The sequence below is a fragment of the Scyliorhinus torazame genome, chromosome 3, assembly GCF_047496885.1.
Source record: "Scyliorhinus torazame isolate Kashiwa2021f chromosome 3, sScyTor2.1, whole genome shotgun sequence".
Classification (NCBI taxonomy): domain Eukaryota; kingdom Metazoa; phylum Chordata; class Chondrichthyes; order Carcharhiniformes; family Scyliorhinidae; genus Scyliorhinus; species Scyliorhinus torazame.
This window is the reverse complement of record NC_092709.1, coordinates 249448640-249468112: the sequence shown is the minus strand read 5'-3', so window position 1 is coordinate 249468112 and position 19473 is coordinate 249448640. Positions and strand designations below refer to the sequence as shown.

Sequence of the window (19473 nt, the reverse complement as noted above, 5' to 3'; positions counted from 1 at the left end):
TAAATTTGAGTTAGACAGATTTATAATTGGTAATGGGTTGAAGGGTTTTCAAGAACTGGCAGGATGGTCAAGTTAAGGCCAGGATGAGATCAGCCATGATCGAATGGTGGAGCAGACTCGATGGGCCAAATGGCCCAATTCTGTTCCTGTATCTTATAAATCCATAACCCTCAACACTAACCTCCTGAGTTCAGTGTTCTACTTGTACTCGTAGTTGCTGCATTCACAAACATCAAGCCAATTAAGGAATTTATTATAATCTTGCAAGAATGCCCAAATTTGTTATGATCCAACCGATGTTAATTGCTACGCATACCAAATCCTGAAAGGAAACCTGGCCCAGGTATCTTTTGTTTCTGACAACAAGAAGAAAAGTTTACTGAATTCGGAAGTCATAAATTCCAGTAACACTTGAGATTTGAAACATTAAATTGCAACATTTATTGATAAAAGAAAACTTCGGCACACTGGATTACGTTTATATTAAAATTAGTTAAAATTAGTCTGAAAAATATTCCTTCAAAAAGACTTGATCAGACCCGCAAGTAAACACCATCCAGGCAACAATCCCTTAGTGATGTTTGACTATAAATATTCATTATTATTACCACAAGCCAAACCAACTGTTGCTGTACGTCTGAAAGGCATGTCACAGGATTTCTCACTTTATTCCACTCTGCTGTGGAAGTTCAAGAAACTTCAAAACAAAACCCTGCTTTCTGAAAAACTAGCATTTCTCTGGCTTGGCTGGCAGAGCTGTTTCCAACAGTTCTTGTTATTAAACACAAAGCTTACCACAAGAAGTCTCACATTGCCACCCCTCATTAATCTCTCAATATCACTTCTTAAATATTCTTTTTTGCCTTTCATCTTCGATTCCATTGTCCTTAGCACTTCTTTGAACTTTCCCAAAATCTATAAACTTTTCATGTTTTCCCGAATGCCACCACTTCAGTCAAATAAAATTTAATAACCTTGCCTTGTTTGTTTATGACCTTTTCCCAAGTTGTAAACCTCTTTACTCCCCTTTAAAATTTGACAACTAAATATCCAATCCCTTATTTCCTATGCAAATATCCACCCACTGCTTGTATACTTACAGATGTCCATACCGACTTTAAATGCATGCCGTTAACATCTACACTCCTTTTGATGTCGTAAACCCTACAATGTCTTCACTTTAATTAAATTACTTTCACACCAAGTCTGCTTTACAATAACAATAGACACTAACATTATTAAAAATAATAACCTCTTTCATCACGCAACACCGTTCCACTTGCATGCCAAATAGTGAAAGCAGCATAGACAAAACTAAGCAATCCAACAGCCAATGGATCAGATCCAAGCGCTGCAGTCCTGCAACATCCTGTTTAGAATGGTGATGGACAATTAAACAACTAACAGCAAAAAGAGTATCCCGGAGGTCTCTCCATCCTCAACGGTGGTGGAGCTCAACACATCAGTGTAAAAGACAAAGCTGAAGCATTTGCAATAATCCTAAGTCAGAAAGGCCAAGTGGATGATCCATCCTGGCCTTCACTTGTGGTTCCCAACATCACAGATGTCCGTCTTCAACCAATTAAATTCATTTTATGTGATATCAAGAAACATCAGAAGGCACTGGGTATTGCAAAGGTTGCTGGCCCTGGCAACATTCCAGTGTGAGGTCTGAAGACCTATGCTCCAGAACTAGTTACCTTAGCTGAGTTGTTCCAGTACAGCTACAATACTGGAGTCCACCAAGCAATGTGGAAAATTGCAGTGGTATTTCCTTCCTGTCCACAAAAAGCAGGGCAAATCCAATTCAGCCAATTATCACTTTATTCTTCAGTAAAGTGGTGGAAGGGGTCATCAACAGTGCAATCAAGCAGCTGTACCAGCCATATAAATACTGTGGCTACAAGACCAGGTAAGAGCCTGGGGAATTTGCAGAGACCGAGTCAGTTCCTGGCTCCCCAAAGCCTATCCAGCATCCATAAAGCACAAGTCAGAAGTGTGATGAAATACTCTCCATTTGCCTGGATTAGTGCAGCTCCAACAACATTCAAGAAGCTCTATCATCCTGGACAAAGCAGCCTGCTTGATTGGCACCCGATTCACCATCTTCACCATCCATTCCTTCCACCAAAGATGCATAGAGGAAGCAGTGTGTTACCATATTAAAGATGCTCTGCTGCAACTCACCAAGGCTTGTTTGATTGTACCTTCCAAACCCATGATCTCTACCACCTAGAAGGACATGTGCAACAGATGCATGGGAACGCCAAGTTTCCCTCCAATTCACTTGCCATACTGACTTGGAAATATATCGCCATTCTTTCACTGTTGCTGAGTCAAAATCCTGGAGCTCCCTATCTAACAGCACTGGGTGTACCTACACTTCACAGGCTGCAGCAGGCTGAAGGCAACTCATCACCATCTTCTGAATGGCAATTAGGATGGGCAATAAAAATGATGGCCCAGCCAGCACCGTCACATCTCACGAATGAATAAAAATAAGCATACCACAAAAAGCACAATCCCCGTGTGCCTGCTCACTCCTGTAACATGCTCTGTAATAAACATTTCCAGCCACCTTGTGCTCCTTCACTTGAGCATGATGCACAAGCCATTACTGTTTACAGAGTATATGGACTTTAAGTCACATCCCACCTCCAAATCATTGGCTGACACTGGTGTGAATAGACATTGAATCAGGCATTGGGTATTTTATGACCTGCAATCACCTGTGAAGTAACGGGACTCACTCTGACTTGAAAGAAGGCGGTTCTCTCTTTTCTAGCAACCCCTGGAATTAATTTTCCCTTTCAGATTCAGTTTGAATCTGAGATCTCCAGGTGTCCAGCAACAGTTGCATTGTCAAGCAGGGTAAGCAACCACCGTGAAGTATTCCCACAGACAGCAAACCAGTAATATGCACTTTTCACTTTAATTACAATTTTAGAGTGAAATAAATGATTGAGATATATACATGGGATAGGGGGTTGGTTAGCTCAGCTGGCTGGATACCTGGTTTGTGATGTGGAACAGCGTTGATTGAATTCCTGTACTGGCTGTGGGTTCATTCCTTCTCAACCTTGCAGTGTAGTGACCTTCAGGTTAAATTACCAGTCAGATCCCCCTCAAAAAGGTGAGCGCTGCCTATGGTGCTCTGGGGGAATTTACATACATAGGATTTTTAGCAGCTAAAAACAAATAAAAATTTAATTGAAATGGAGAAATTTTAATTCCCACAAAGATAAAATTTGTTTTTCAGGGACAGTGGGGTTGTTCAGTAATTCTTAACTTGGTACATTGTTTAAAACTTAGCTGCACAAGCTGTGTGTTTTACAAGGGTCTTTACACAGACTAAAAATGATTTTTGCTCCATCGCAGCCTAGTGCCCCCGGGGGGTGGCAGAGTGGGTGACAACACCTACCCAATTTATTTATTTAACTGAGCTGCGGTGAACCCCAGAAGCTGCTGTCACAGGAAGAATGACAGAAAATGGTGACTGTCCCTGTCCTTACGGCCACAAAATCTGAGCCAACGTGTCACAGGGAAGATCTGTACCCAGATTGAAGTGTGGCGGCTATCACTAATTCACTAGCAGGTCATCCAACAGCTCCCGGGTGATCCGCTCTCACTCGACTCCGCCTCGTTCTCCCAGCACATAGCAATCCAGCACCACATGCAAACAACACCCTTGGAAAAAAAAACGTGCAATTAAAATAAACATTGATGTGCATATTAAAATGATTATTTGCAGAGACATCTCCGTTTCCTGATGTTTTTCCTCAAAAAATAGTCGCTTAAACGTTTAAACTTTTAGTTTTTAGATAGGGGCGGGATAAACCCTTGTACTTGGATATCACATGGCAAATTGACCTGCTTCCCATGAGTAATGTCTCTTCCTGTCATAAAAGTTGAGTGACAATCTGAGAACGTGAGCTATCTGCCCGGCTTCCAAAGGTCAGTGTAACTTGGCAGGGACGCCAAGTTTTTTTTTACATTAATGATTTGTTGGACTCTTTACCATGTTGTATCATTTGTTGTAATTCAGCCTGGAAAACACATTGCTGGCGATCAGATCACCCTAAGATACATCCCCATGGCCCACGTCCAGATTTAATACAATAGCAACTCTCCCCCCCCCCCCCCCCCCCATTTATTCTAATTTAGCTTTAAAGCAGATCGAGTTGGTGCTTGAATGTATGATTTTGGTAGCCGCCTATGGCTTGCAAAGATAGTTGAAACTGCACAGCAAGAACAAGGAACCGGGTGGTGAGATTCTGGTCTCATATTTGCATTTACTCTGCAGTTATTGACAATAACTAAATATATGCAAAAGTGTGTAAGCTGAAAATCAGCAATATCGTCATCTAGTTCTTGTAAACGCTAAATACAGCTACATTTAATACAGCAACGAGCCGTGGTACTGTTTTTGTATAAAGGAGACTTTTTAAAATCGCAATATGTCCCAGGTAATTTAGGTTCAATGTTTTTAAGGAGAAACCGACGCTTCCGTCATTGACCGCACCTGAAGCCAGTTTAGTTGAAATGACCCCTCCCAATCTGCGGGATCTGGGCAGAGTTCCAAGGGGTGGGACATTAGAGTGCCACAATTGCACAGCAGAGGGGAGGAAGGGAGGAAATCATCTTTCTGGCTGGCGGTCTATGAATAAGTCATCTGAGTAACCGCAACCCTAAATTCCCATTCATTGACACGCTCAAATCTTGCCTGTTGCTAATCATCACAGCGTCCTCTTGACCACAATTTAAAAAATAAAACCCACCGGGAAATAAAATTCCAAACCAAATTCATCAGTGAAATTATTCAATATTGTAAACAAACTTTTGCAACCCCTGACTGTTTGTCCATCATGTTCCTTTGTCTGCCCCAGTGCTCCTAGTGGAAGGCTGCTGACATTCAGCGGGGAGACAGTAGATGGGCTTTGCAGGATGTTCTGGAATAGCTCTGGTACTAGAAGGTTGGATCACTTTGCACCATTTTAACCTAGGTGGCAGCAGCCTGGTCTGCCTGACTGACAGCAAACCGCAATAGCTGGTGGAGTGGGTGGATGAATGGTGTCATGCTGAGAAAGGATATTTGGTTCATGCTTCATGGGGCAAACTTCCTGGGGTAGTGCCTCAGCAAACCTAGTAATGTGTTGGAGGACAGATTGTCAGATATACTGTGAGACCCTGCAAGCCCCTTTGCACAATGTGCAAGTTACTTTGCACAATGAAATCCAGTCATGGTGGCAGCAGTCTGTCCTTGCATAACATCAGTCTGAACTTTCACTGCAGCACTCAGACATTGGGTGGCTGGAATTGTACTGGAATTGAAGCTGGGAAATGGCCACCAGATGCTGTACGCGGCTTCTTGGGGTTGTCTCCACAAATGTGCCGAGTTGGCCATCACTACCTTGCTGAGAGGATGTGCTGCAAGTGCTGTGTGATGCCATGTTACAACTTGGTCATGGATTCTTCCTTGCTTCTTCACATTGGGCGCAGGCTTTCTGGGTAGGCCTGCCAAAGCACCGAGTATTTAATTGTGCATACCCACCTCTTCTTTGGTGCTATGCCCTATTAAAGTATTTAGCTGAGTCTCTGCAGTAGAACCTGTGAGTGACCTTGGCCAACAAGAAGCTGGCACCACTGCTCATGCTCTGGCCATCCCTCTCGAGCTGATGTCCCAGCTTCTGCGAATCCTAATCTATCCTCCGGTACACACAGTGTCAGTAACTGAGCTGCTGGCGTGTGAGTGGGAAATCAAATGATGGTGTTGTATCTTCATCACCCTTGTCTTCTTGCTGTTTCTCCGCTGCCTGTCGAGGTTGGACCTCTTGGGAATCTGAAAGGAGAAAGGCACAGGTCTAAGGTTATGGTGCAGGAAGGTGACCAAAGTAAGAGGTGTACATTTAAACCATCTGCAGCTTGTAAATCAAGAGAGGTTGTGAGATGAGGTGGAAGTGGGATGTTAGAACATAAGAACATAAGAACTAGGAACAGGAGTAGGCTATCTGGCCCCTCGAGCCTGCTCCGCCATTTAATAAGATCATGGCTGATCTTTGTGGACTCAGCTCCACTCTCCGGCACGTACACCATAACCCTTAATCCCTTTATTCTTTAGAAAGGTATCTATCTTTTTCTTAAAAACATTTAAAGAAGGAGCCTCAACTGCTTCACTGGGCAAGGAATTCCAGAGATTCACAACCCTTTGGGTGAAGAAATTCCTCCTAAACTCGGTCCTAAATCTACTTCTCCTTATTTTGAGGCTATGCCCCCTAGTTCTGCTTTCCCCGACCAGTGGAAACAACCTGCCCGCATCTATCCTATCTATTCCCTTCATAATTTTATATGTTTCAATAAGATCCCCCCGCATCCTTCTAAACTCCAATGAGTACAGTCCCAGTCTACTCAACCTCTCGTCATAACCTAATCCCCTCAACTCTGGGATCAACCTAGTGAATCTCCTCTGCACTCCCTCCAGTGCCAATATGTCCTTTCTCAGGTAAGGAGACCAAAACTGAACACAATACTCCAGATGTGGCCTCACCAACACCTTATACAATTGCAGCATAACCGCCCTAGTCTTGAACTCCATCCCTCTAGCAATGAAAGACAAAACTCGATTAGCCTTCTTAATCACCTGTTGCACCTGCACACCAACTTTTTGCGACTAGTGCACCAGCACACCCAGGTCCCTCTGCACAGCAGCATGTTTTAACATCTTACCGTTTAAATAATAATCCATTCTGCTGTTATTCCTCCCAAAAATGGATAGCCTCACACTTGGCAACATTGAATTCCATCTGCCAGACCCTAGCCCATTCACCTAACCTATCCAAATCCTTCTGCAGACTTCCGGTATCCTCTGCACATTTTGCTTTACCACTCATCTTAGTGTCGTCTGCAAACTTTGACACGTTGCACTTGGTCCCCAACTCCAAATCATCTGTGTAAATTGTGAACAACTGCAGGCCAAACACTGATCCTTGAGGGACCCCACTAGTTACAGGTTGCCAACCAGAGAAACACCCATTTATCCCCACTCTCTGCTTTCTGTTAGTTAACCAATCCTCTACCCATGCTACCACGTTACCCTCAATGCCATGGATCTTTAGTTTATGCAGCAACCTTTTGTGTGGCACCTTGTCAAAAGCTTTCTGGAAATCCAGATATACCACATCCATTGGCTCCCCGTTATCTACTGCACTGGTAACGTCCTCAAAAAATTCTACCAAATTAGTCCGACATGACCTACCCTTTATGAACCAATGCTGCGTCTGCCCAATGGGACAATTTCCCTCCAGGTGCCCTGCTGTTTCCTCCTTAATGATAGATTCCAGCATTTTCCCTACAACCGAAGTTAAGCTTACTGGCCTATAATTACCCGCTTTCTGCCGACCTCTTTTTTTAAACAGTGGTGTCACGTTAGGGTTAGGGCGTGCCTGTCCCCTTACTGTTAGCTCTCGCTGCTTCTAGAACATAGAACAGTACAGCACAGAACTGGCCCTCCGGCCCTCGATGTTGTGCGGAGCTTTGTCCGAAACCAAGATCAAGCTATCCCACTCCCTGTCATTCTGGTGTGCTCCATGTGCCTATCCAATAACCGCTTGAAAGTTCCTAAAGTGTCCCGACTCCACTATCACAGCAGGCAGTCCATTCCACACTATAACCTCTCTCTGAGTAAAGAACCTACCTCGGACATCCCTCCTATATCTCCCTCCCCGAACCTTATAGTTATGCCCCCTTGTAACAGCTATATCCACCCAAGGAAATAGTCTCTGAACGGCCACTCTATCGATCCCCTTCATCATCTTATACACCTCTATTAAGTCGCCTCTCATCCTCCTTCGCTCCAATGAGAAAAGCCCTAGCTCTCTCAACCTTTCCTCATAAGACCTAACCTCCAATCCAGGCAGCATCCTGGTAAATCTCCTTTGCACCTTTTCCAATGCTTCCACATCCTTCCTATAATGAGGTGACCAGAACTGCACACAATACTCCAATTGTGGCCTCACCAGGGTCCTGTACAGTTGCAGCATAACCCCACGGCTCTTAAACTCAAGCCCCCTGTTAATAAACGCTAACACACTATAGGCCTTCTTCACGGCTCTATCCACTTGAGTGGCAACCTTCAGAGGTCTGTGGACATGAACCCCAAGATCTCTCTGTTCCTCCACATTCCTCAGAACCTTGCCGTTGACCCTGTAATCCGCATTCAAATTTGTCCTACCAAAATGAATCACCTCGCACTTATCAGGGTTAAACTCCCGTCTGCCATTTTTCGGCCCAGCTCTGCATCCTATCAATGTCTCTTTGCAGCCTACAACAGCCCTCCACCTCATGCACTACTTCACCAATCTTGGTGTTATCAGCAAATTTACTGACCTACCCTTCAGCCCCCTCCTCCAAGTCATTTATAAAAATCACAAATAGCAGAGGACCCAGCACTGATCCCTGTGGTACACCGCTGGTAACTGGTTTCCAGTCTGAAAATGTTCCATCCACCACTACCCTCTGTCTTCTATGTGATAGCGAGTTACTTATCCGATTGGCCAAATTTCCCTCTATCCCACACCTCCTTACTTTCTTCATGAGCCGACCATGGGGAACCTTATCAAACGCCTTACTGAAATCCATGTATACGACATCAACTGCTCTACCTTCATCCACACCCTTAGTTACCTCCTCAAAGAATTCAATCAAATTTGTGAGGCAAGACTTACCCTTCATGAATCCGTGTTGACTATCCCGGATTAAGCTGCATCTTTCGAAATGGTCATCAATCCTATCCCTCAGGACCCTTTCCATTAACTTACCGACCACCGAAGTAAGACTAACCGGCCTATAATTACTAGGGTCATTCCTATTCCCCTTCTTGAACAGAGGAACAACATTCGCCACTCTCCAGTTCTCTGGCACTATCCCCGTGGACAGTGAGGACCCAAAGATCAAAGCCAAAGGTTCTGCAATCTCATCCCTTGCCTCCCAAAGACTCCTAGGATATATCCCATCTGGCCCAGGGGACTTGTCAACCCTCAGGTTTTTCAAAATTGCTAATACATCTTCCCTCAGAACATCTACCACCTCCAGCTTACCCACCGGTATCACACTTTCATCCTCAAGAACATAGCCCCTCCTCGGTGAACACTGGAGAAAGGTATTCATTCAACGCCTCTCCTATCTCTTTTGACTCCATGCACAAGTTCCCACGACTGTCCTTGAGCGGCCCTAATCTCACCCTGGTCATTCTATTATTTCTCACATAAGAGTAAAAAGCCTTGGGGTTTTCCTTGATCCAACCCGCCAAGGACTTCTCATGCCCCCTCCTAGCTCTCCTCAACCCTTTTTTTTAGCTCATTCCTTGCTACCTTGTAACCCTCAAGTGACCCAATTGAACCTTGTTTTCTCATCCTTACATACGCTTCCTTTTTCCTCTTGACAAGACATTTAACCTCTTTTGTGAACCATGGTTCCCTCTGTTGCTAACTTTGGTTGGCTCTTAATTCGTTGCTCGTTGTGTCTTTACTTAATTTGCTCTGTTTCTATAACCTTTGCTCTAGAGTCGCCAGGTATCTTTATGATACCGCCACGTGGTTCAAGTTCAAGTACTGATCAATAACTCAACACACCAATTAGTAAGATTCAAATCAAAACACATTTATTATAAACAGTCAATCACTGCTCATGCATAAAACTCTACTTACTAGACTATCTCTATCACTAAAAGGCCTATACTTAGCTTCGGAACTTGCCCACCAGGTCAGGGGAAAAAATGGCCTTTCGTTCGATTCTGAGTCTGCAGGATTCAAAAGCTGGTATGGACTGGTAGCTAGGAATGCCTATCTCGTAGCGTGCGTTGACTGGAGACTTACCTGGCTGTTGCGGCAGCTTGGCAGGTCACTATCAAGGGTTGTTTCGCGCTGCTGAGTGACCCTGCCAAGAAGACCGAATTGAACTTGGGGACTCCACTTTACAGTCCCCAGTGGCTTCGCGCCGTTCGGGGTGGACCCCGTATCTGGTTCCAAGTGATTGGACTACGTTCCGATCACTTGGATCAATTTCTCCAATACTGGAGCCGTTCCCTGATCGCTGGGCGGTCCCTGAGTGTCCGTTGGCCTTCCTTTGTCTTGGTTCCTGCTGGCGCCGAGGAGTCTGGCTTGGCCTTATTCACCTTAAATGTTTTAATTGTTCCCGGGGATCGCTCATTAGTATGCAGATGGCTGTGAGTTTCAGTGCTGTCTGGGTTTCTGCAAGTTCTAATACATGGGAGACTTTGCACTTGCTAGTTTTTCCTGGCTGGCTGAATTTCCCTGCATTCTTTGCGGATCTCCATTTTAAGTCGGGAAGTGGCCAACCCAGGTGGCTACACACCCTCCTTGTGATCCCTAACACGAAGCGTGAAGGATCACATAACTGCGTTGTCTTCACTTCCTGACCCAGCGAGCACTCTTTCCATGGCCACTACACTGACCATAACTATGTATGAAAATTTTTAACTTACAATTCTAAGTGGCACTATGTCACAACAGGGACATGCATTACAACATAAAAAAAAGGTACCTCTAACTATCCTCAATAAACTATCCTCACTCAAACAATCAAAAATAATCTACAACACTTTAAATGTACAAATTGCAGCAACACAAGTTTCTCTGGCTTGGCAGTCAAGCACAGAGGTTTACATTCTCTCAGTTGTCTTTATTCACAAAATGACGCCGAACGAATGTCCTTTGTTGTAGATCAAGGGGTTCAGGGGCCTGGTGAAAACCGAAAATAGGGGATGTCATCCTGTATACCGGGGTGCGAGAGCGTTAGGCTCTCCTTCGCCATTTCCTCATGCGGATAGTCTGCACGATGCTGCAGAATATTGCCAATACTAAAAAGGATTAATTACGTATGAAAGGGAGTACCATGTTATAAACGTATCACACCATGATGGTGTGTTGTTACTTGTCACTGGGCTCTGGGTGCTATGGGGAAGTGAATCATTGACGGCCGGGGGGTTTGGGGTCAGGGGGTTCGCATTCCCGCGTAACTGAATACAAATGATCATGATGACGAAAAACACGTATGCCGTCTTCATTGTTCTCTTTTTTTCTCTTCTTTTTCTTCCTCTGGAGTTCCTGAGGTTCCGGAGTTCTATGGACACAAGCATAATATCTGTTACTATCTTGTGTAATATCTTGAATGTTAGCATGTCTGTCTTAGTGCCAATTTCCCTTTATAATTGGTCACCATGTGTGACTCCCTCATTTTTTTTTTAACCAAAAATTTGGACTAGACATCTGAGAAAATACTGCCGTACTGCGAGCCGTCTCGCAGCCTGTGTGATTTACCATCCTAGTGTTTGAGGATGTAAATAGCAAAGAGAAGCAACCATAGGTTGCCAAAACCAAACAAAAGAATTTTGAACATAATGAGCCAAAAATGGGGTGCATATGGGCCGTGGCGGGTAGAATTTGGATGGAATCCCCGGGTAGGACGGTGATCAATGCCGTATGTGCTCTACCCGAGCGTAGTTGACCAGAGGGGGGGTCCTCAGGCAGGGCGGGGATCAGTGCCATTTCTCCACTGCCTGAGCAACCGGCAAGAACAGGCAAAAATGTAGTCATCGTGGGGGGGTTGCTGTAAAGGTTCTACCGTCGAACCAGAAGAGCAGTTATGAACGGGGTCTGGCAAGCTCTTAGCTGTTTCTGCCGATAAGCGCGCTGGCAAGTTTTCACAGGTTTCTGCCGAAAAATATGGCGGGTGGCCGTGGAAGCAGTTTAAACTGAAACAAAGAACATGAGGCAAACATAAACAAACAAACATGCAATGAATATCGTGCAGGTTCCATCAGAAAGGACACCGTTTCCCCCAAGCGATTCCTTTTAAAACATCATCTGGACACCTCAGTTCTCAGTTGCGAACAGGGTCGCAAAGGGGTTCTCGTTTTGGGAGTCAGACTTAAAGTCATCCTCTTCTCCCGGATGCCATACTCTGGAATGGGTGAGGGTTGATAAAGCTGCATGGTGTGTCTTTGGGTCCATCTCGTCGTTTCGGACGAGCCTGTATGAATTGTCACGGTGCCAAAAAGTTGTGTCTAATTCTGTGGGGACGGAGTCGTCATCGTAGGGCGGTGCTCTTTGGTGAGGTTTGTTGAGGAATGTGATCAGGAAGGGATCACTCGAATCGTGTTCAGATTCGCTGGGTGTGGGTCCTGTTGCATGGGGATAGTAGGGAGGCGTGCTGTGGCTATTGCCTGTGTCGCTGTCGCTGCTACTGCTGTCTGTGGGCGTTCCGGGGCGGAGTCTAGAGTTCAGGGGTGGAGTTGAGGTCGAGTCCGTGGATGGGGTGGACGTGTTGGGGGAGGGTGGGGATACGTTGGCTGTAGGCGGGGCGTGGACTGCTGCGTCGAGCATGACGTGGTGTGTGTGGTTAGACTGCGAGCCATATGCCTTGAGCTGGTTAATATGGAACCACGCGGTCTTCCCGTTGGGGTACTTAATTTTATACACGGAGGGGCTTACTTTGTCCGCAACGGAATACGGACCCGAATACTTGGGTGACAGGAACGTGCTGGGGTTGTAAATGGAGAGCATGACCAGCTGTCCTACTTCAAACTCAGTCGCGTGCACTGTCTTGTCGAAACAGGCCTTGCTCTGTTTCTTCCTGATGCCTACTTTTGCTGCGGCTGCTAGCTGAGCCGTTTTTACATTTTCCACTAATTGTTTGACTGCGTTCTCGTGTGTGAGGGACGTCACTTCGGGGCTGGTCAAGTCAAGTCCTGTGCCTTTCTGTGCCTTTCATGGGGCATCCGGTCATGAGAGTGTGTGGGGTGTATCCTGTGGATGTTGAAACAGTGTTGCGCAAAAACATTAGTGCAACAGGGAGGACTGAATCCCAAGTGGTGCTGTTTTGTTGAACCATTTTCCTGAGGGTTGCTTTTAGGGTCCAATTCATTCGCTCCACGATACCACTAGACTGGGGGTGGTATGTGATGTGGAATTTTTGGGTAATGCCAAATATCGTGAAGGCGTTCTTCATGACACGTCCCGTAAAATGGGAACCTTAGTTGGATTCAATGCTACGGGGGAGTCCCCATCTCGTAAAGATGTGGTGGGTTAAAATCTTCGCTGTAGTCTTTGCCGTGTTTGTCCTAGATGGGAATGCTTCTACCCATTTTGTAAACGTGCCTATAACAACTAACACATACTTGTGACCATTCCTGCAAGGGGGCAATGGTCCTATAAAATCAATCTGGAGGTTAGTCCAGGGGCCATTAACGGGGTGGGTGTGGCTAAGCTGAGCTTTCTTTGCATATCTGTCCGGATGGTTTTGGGCACAGATAAGGCAATTTTCAACATAGTGCGTGACGTCTTCCTTTTAATTTGGCCACCAACAGAGCTGCCTGAGGTGGGCTGTAGTGGGGTCAATTCCCTGATGCCCATGACTATCATGGAACAAACAAATAAGCTGATTCCTGTCCTGTTCAGGAACCACATAAAGGATGTCTTTTAGGACCACACCGTCATGTGTGGTCAGTGCATTTTGAAACCTATCGTATGGGGCTGGAAAGCTTCCTTTTAAAATCTCCCTGAGATTATTATCTTGCTTCTGGGCCTGCACTAAATCCTCGATATTAGCCTGTGAGACCTGAACTGCATTCACTGGGGCGCTTTCGGGGGATGTCCAAAAATGTCCATGTCTGGAACCTGCTTTAGCCAGTGTGTGGGCTTTTACATTTCCAGGTGGGGAGGAACGGTGGTGACTTCGGACTTTAATAATGCCAAAAATCCTGTGCTGTGCTTTGTCCAAAATGTGCCGGAGCAATGGGGCTGAAGGGAGGGGTTTTCCGTCCGCGGAAACAAATCCTCTTGCTTTCCACAGGGGTAGGAATTCTGTGAGGCTGTTACAAACATAGAGGCTGTCCGAGTATATGTCTGCTGGATTGGGGAAGGAATCTGGGTGATCTATAATGTACGCAATGGCTGCTAGTTCTGCCGCCTGCGCGCCTAAGTGTCCTGGTAGTTTTAACGAGATTTCTTCTGGGGCGCGTGCCTGCACGTCCTCAACATAGATGCCGCATCCTGTAATGCACTTCCTGTCTAATACAGTGGAAGAACCATCCACATATATTCTCAAAGGTGCCCACGTGTCTGTGTGCTAGGGACTCTGGGGTGAATTACCTATCTTTCTGGGGGGTGTTTTTGCGATAAAGGGGCCTGTGTTGTGGTGTGGTGAGATGATTTCACATTCGTGGTGGGTGCCTGGGTACTGAAGGTTGTCGGCTAGGAAAGTGTGGGTCTTGGTCCTTTTTACAGTGATGTCCCGTCCCTGCAAAAGAAGCTTCCATCTGGCTGCTCTAATCTGGCTTACTGTACCATCCTTAAGTCGTCCGTCTAGTAAAAGTTAGGTGGGGGTGTGTTCCGTCAGGATGGGGTTTAATCCGGTGATGTATGAAAAGTATTGAACTGCCCAGAAAACTGCGAGCAGGTGCCTTTCACAGGCCGAAAATCCCTGCTCCACAGGATCGAAAACTCTGGAGGTGTAAGCCACGGGTCTTAGCTGTTCGTGCCGTTCCTGGAGGAGCACGGCCGAAAGGGTGCGATCTGTGCTAGCTTATCTCTATAGCATGGGGGAAAGCGGGTCTGGAACCTGTAGTGCGGGGGCTGCAATGAGTGCGCGCTTTAAAACATCTACAGCATCCGTGTGCTGCGGAAGCCATTCCCAAGGGGCTCCTTTCTTTAGGAGTTTTGAGAGGGGTGCTGCCTTGGTGGCGAAACCGTCAATATTGTTTCAGCAGTAGCCAACCAGTCCTAAAAACGACCGGAGGGCTGAAACATTCTGGGGAAGGGACAATTTGACAATCAAGTCAATTCTTTTATGCTCGATCTCGCGTTTACCATGCGTGATAATCGTTCCCAAATATACCACTTTGTCTTTCAAAAGTTGGGCCTTTTTGGGGTTCACTTTGCATCCAATCTGCTGTAGGAGTTCCAGGAATTCGGCCAGAAGCTCGATGTGCTCTGCCTTGGTGTCTGTCTGCAGTAATAGGTCGTCTACATACTGGACCAGACATTCGGGGCGAGAAAAGTTTGATAAACCATTTGCTAGCTGTCGGTGGAAAATGGAGGGGGAGTTGTGGAATCCTTGTGGAAGGCATGTCCACGTGTACTGCTGACCTTTAAAAGTGCAGGCAAATTCATACTGGCACGCCTTTGCCAATGGAATGGACCAGAATCCGTTACTGATGTCCAAAACTGTAAAATATTGTGAGTTGAGTCCCTGTATGAGTATGGTCTCGGGACTTGTGGCTACCGTGGGGGCTGCTGCAGGGGTGACTTTGTTGAGTTCCCGGTAATCGATGGTCAGTCGCCATGATCCATTGGGCTTTCTCACTGGTCAAATCGGGGCATTATTAGTAGAGGCTACCGATCTAAGTACGGCTTGTTCTAATAAGCTGTCAACCTTTGAGATTTCTCCCTCTGCCTCTTGGGGAAATCCATATTGCTTCTGGGGCCTAGGGTCAGGTCCTATTATTTGAACCGAACCAGCCATTCTGCCGCAGTCATGTTTATGACTTGCAAATGTGGTCCTGTTTTTCTGAAGAACTGCCCTAACCTGTTTATCTGCGCTAATCGTGGTCGGGTCGAACCAAAATTCGCTGACTGCGCTAATCTTATTTGTATACTCACCTACTGTGAGCGTTGCGGGGGCTCTTGCTGACTTTGTCATTTTCCAGACACATTGATTTACTGGGTCAAATGAAAGGTTGTGGGAGTTCATGAAATCAATGCCCAAAATGTGTTCTGCTGTGTGGTCCAGATCGACCAATACTCTGGGGTGTTTTGTCGTAATGTTGCCAATTTGAATGGGTACAGGGGCTGTGATGTGTCCCTGTTGTGAGTGGCCTGTGAATCCGCTGAGGGTGATTGTGGCTGTAGTGGGCCACGTGTCTTTTTGGAATATGGTGGAGGAATTAATTGTGGTGCGGGACCCTCCTGTGTCCCAGAGATATTCGATGGGATGACCCCGTATTTTCGTTAGAACGACTGGTCGGCCGGACCTATCCCAAAGGGTGTCGCAGACCCAACTGCGCTAGACAAGACTGGTGTGCCCACTTGGCATCATCCACCTCTCCGTCCTTTGCTGCCAACTTCCTTCTCAAATCTATATTCTCACTCTCGATCTCACTAACATCGACCTTGCTCATTCGATGTCTCTCTTCTATCTCTTTGCGGAGCATCCGAACGACCTCCTCTGTGCCTCGCAATTGTGCCAAACAGGACACGATTGCCATCGGCTTGCGAGCTTTCCCTAAGCTTTTCTTATGGATCTCAAACAGGTTCTCCCACCAAGTATGACCTATACTCCCTGGTCCTGTTTCCTCATTATCACAGAATTCACTCCAAAGGGGCCATCCTTTCCCTTTGAGATATTTTCTGATCTCTTCTTCCCAAACGGGACACTGTTCTACTCTGCTGCTGGTCACTGCGACCTCAAATTCCTGGGGGTTCATAAGGCGTTCCATTGCCTTCATTGCCATTTTCTCTATATGAATGCTCTTGTAAAATTTGGAACAAGGGGTACGAAGGCGGTGTTGTAAACACGGGTACGGCGTTCGCTATTTTCCGGAATACAAACTCCCGACAATTATTCGCAACAAAAATCTATCAGTTTTACTTCATAGCCCTGTTAGTTACGCATGCATTAACATGCTTCCGAATTATGAGGATTGATCAGAACTGCTTGAACACTTGTGGTTTTTCTGTTCCCAATTCTCAATTCAAATTTTGTGTTCTCCCGGAGTGGTTAGGCCACTTCTAAATCGGGTCCCGTCAGGATGTCGCCATAAATGTTGCTAACTTTGGTTGGCTCTTAATTCGTTGCTCGTTGTGTCTTTACTTAATTTGCTCTGTTTCTATAACCTTTGCTCTAGAGTCATCAGGCATCTTTATGATACCGCCACGAGGTTCAAGTTCAAGTACTGATCAATAACTCGACACACCAATTAGTAAGATTCAAATCAAAACACATTTATTATACACAGTCAATCACTACTCATGCATAAAACTCTACTTACTAGACTATCTCTATCACTAAAAGGCCTATACTTAGCTTCGGAACTTGCCCACCAGGGGAACAAATGACCTTTCGTTTAATTCTGAGTCTGCAGGATTCAAAAGCTGGTATGGACTGGTAGCTAGGAGCGCCTATCTCGTAGCGTGCATTGACTGGAGGCTTACTTTGTTGTTGCGGCAGCTAGGCGGGTCACTATCAAGGATTGTTTCGTGCTGCTGAGTGACCCTGCCAAGAAGACCGAATTGAACTTGGGGACTCCACTTTATAGTCCCCAGGGGCTTCGCGCTTTTCGGGGCGGACCCCGTATCTGGTTCCAAGTGATTGGACTACGTTCCGATAACTTGGATCGATTTCTCCAATACTGGAGCCGTTCCCTGATCGCTGGGCGGTCCCTGAGTGTCCGTTGGCCTTCCTTTGTCTTGGCTCCTGCTGGCGCCGAGGAGTCTGGCTTGGCCTTATTCACCTTAAATGTTTCAATTGTTCCCGGGGATCGCTCATTAGTATGCAACTGGCTGTGAGTTTCAGTGCTGTCTGGGTTTCTGCAAGTTCTAATACACAGGAGACTTTGTACTTGATAGTTTTTCCTGGCTTGGCTGAATTTCCCTGCATTCTTTGCGGTTCTCCATTTTAAGTCGGGAAGTGGCCAACCCAGGTGGCTACACCTCACACGGCCATTTCCTCTCTGCCTGACAGGGACATACCTATCAAGGACACGCAGTATTTGTTCCTTGAACAAGCTCCACTTTTGATTTGTGCCTTTCCCTGACGGGCACAAATGGTTCCAATCAATATTTGGAAAGTTAAAGTCACCCATGACAACTACCCTGAGACCTCCACACCTATCCATAATCTGTTTTGCAATTTCTTCCTCCACATCTCTATTACTATTTGGGAACTATAGAAAATTCCTGACACCATTTTATGCTCCCTAATTCTTGCCTAATCGCATCATAATTACCCCTCCCCCAATTATAAACCTTGCCCTGCCGTATGGCCCTATCCCTCTCCATTGCAATAGTGAAAGACACCAAATTGTGGTCAGTATCTCCAAAGTGTTCTCCCACAAACAAATCTAACACTTGGCCCGGTTCATTACCCAATACCAAATCCAATATGGCCCCACCTCGTGTCGGCCTATCCACATTTTGTGTCAGGAAACCCTCCTGCACACACTGTACAAAAACTGCCCCATCCGAACTGTTCGACCTATAGAGGTTCCAATCAATATTTGGAAAGTTAAACAGCACGGGAGGAGAGAAAGCCGGGAGAGTGAAAATTCCTGACAACGTGACCGCTCCTTTCCTATTTCTAACTTCAGCCCATATTACTTCAGTAGGTTAGAGGAGGTGGAAGGGTGGGGGACAACTTAAATACAGGTAAAAATAAAACACATAACCACTTAACCAGCAATCACTGCGTCTCCCGGCTGTCACTCCTCTCGCGCTGTTTTCACTCCCCTGGCTGTCTCTCCTCTCGCGCTGTTTTCACTCCCCTGGCTGTCTCTCCTCTCGCGCTGTTTTCACTCTCCCAGCTGTCTCTCCTCTCGCGCTGTTTTCACTCCCCCGGCTGTCTCTCCTCTCGCGCTGTTTTCACTCTCCTGGCTGTCTCTCCTCTCGCGCTGTTTTCACTCTCCTGGCTGTCTCTCCTCTCGCGCTGTTTTCACTGTCCCGGCTGTCTCTCCTCTCGCGCTGTTTTCACTCTCCCGGCTGTCTCTCCTCTCGCGCTGTTTTCAATGTCCCGGCTGTCTCTCTGCTCGCTCTGTTTTCACTCTCCCGGCTATCTCTCCTCTCACGCTGTTTTCACTCTCCCGACTGTCTCTCCTAACGCGCTGTTTTCACTCTCCCGACTGTCTCACCTCTCGCGCTGTTTTCAATGTCCCGGCTGTCTCTCCTCTCGCGCTGTTTTCACTCTCCCGGCTGTCTCTCCTCTCGCGCTGTTTTCACTCTCCCGGCTGTCTCTCCTCTCGTGCTGTTTTCACTCTCCCAGCTGTCTCTCCTCTCGTGCTGTTTTCACTCTCCCAGCTGTCTCTCCTCTCGTGCTGTTTTCAGTGTCCCGGCTGTCTCTCCTCTCGCGCTGTTTTCAATGGCCCGGCTGTCTCTCCTCTCGCGCTGTTGTCACGCTCCTGGCTGTCTCTCTCGCGTTGTTTTCACTGTCCTGGCTGTCTCTCCTCCCGCGCTGTTTTCATTGTCCCGGCTGTCTCTCCTCTCGCGCTGTTTTCACTCTCCCGACTGTCTCTCCTCTCGCGCTGTTTTCAGTGTCCTGGCTGTCTCTCCTCTCGCGCTGTTTTCACTCTCCCGGCTGTCTCTCCTCTCGCACTGTTTTCACTCTCCCGGCTGTCTCTCTCGCGCTGTTATCACTCACCCTGCTTTCTCTCCTCTCGCGCTGTTTTCACTATCCCGGCTGTCTCTCCTC

General features: G+C 46.5%; 1 protein-coding gene across 2 annotated transcripts in view; it reads left to right on the top strand.

The window, feature by feature from the left end:
* The first annotated feature begins 3904 nt into the window (after positions 1–3904).
* LOC140409045 (NAD(P) transhydrogenase, mitochondrial-like) overlaps positions 3905–19473 on the top strand; it is a 343808-nt gene continuing 328239 nt past the window's right edge. For both annotated transcript variants that reach the window (XM_072497085.1, XM_072497084.1), the window contains exon 1: positions 3905–3954. The gene's annotated coding sequence lies outside the window, so the exon portion shown is untranslated. The remainder of the gene's footprint in view (positions 3955–19473) is intronic.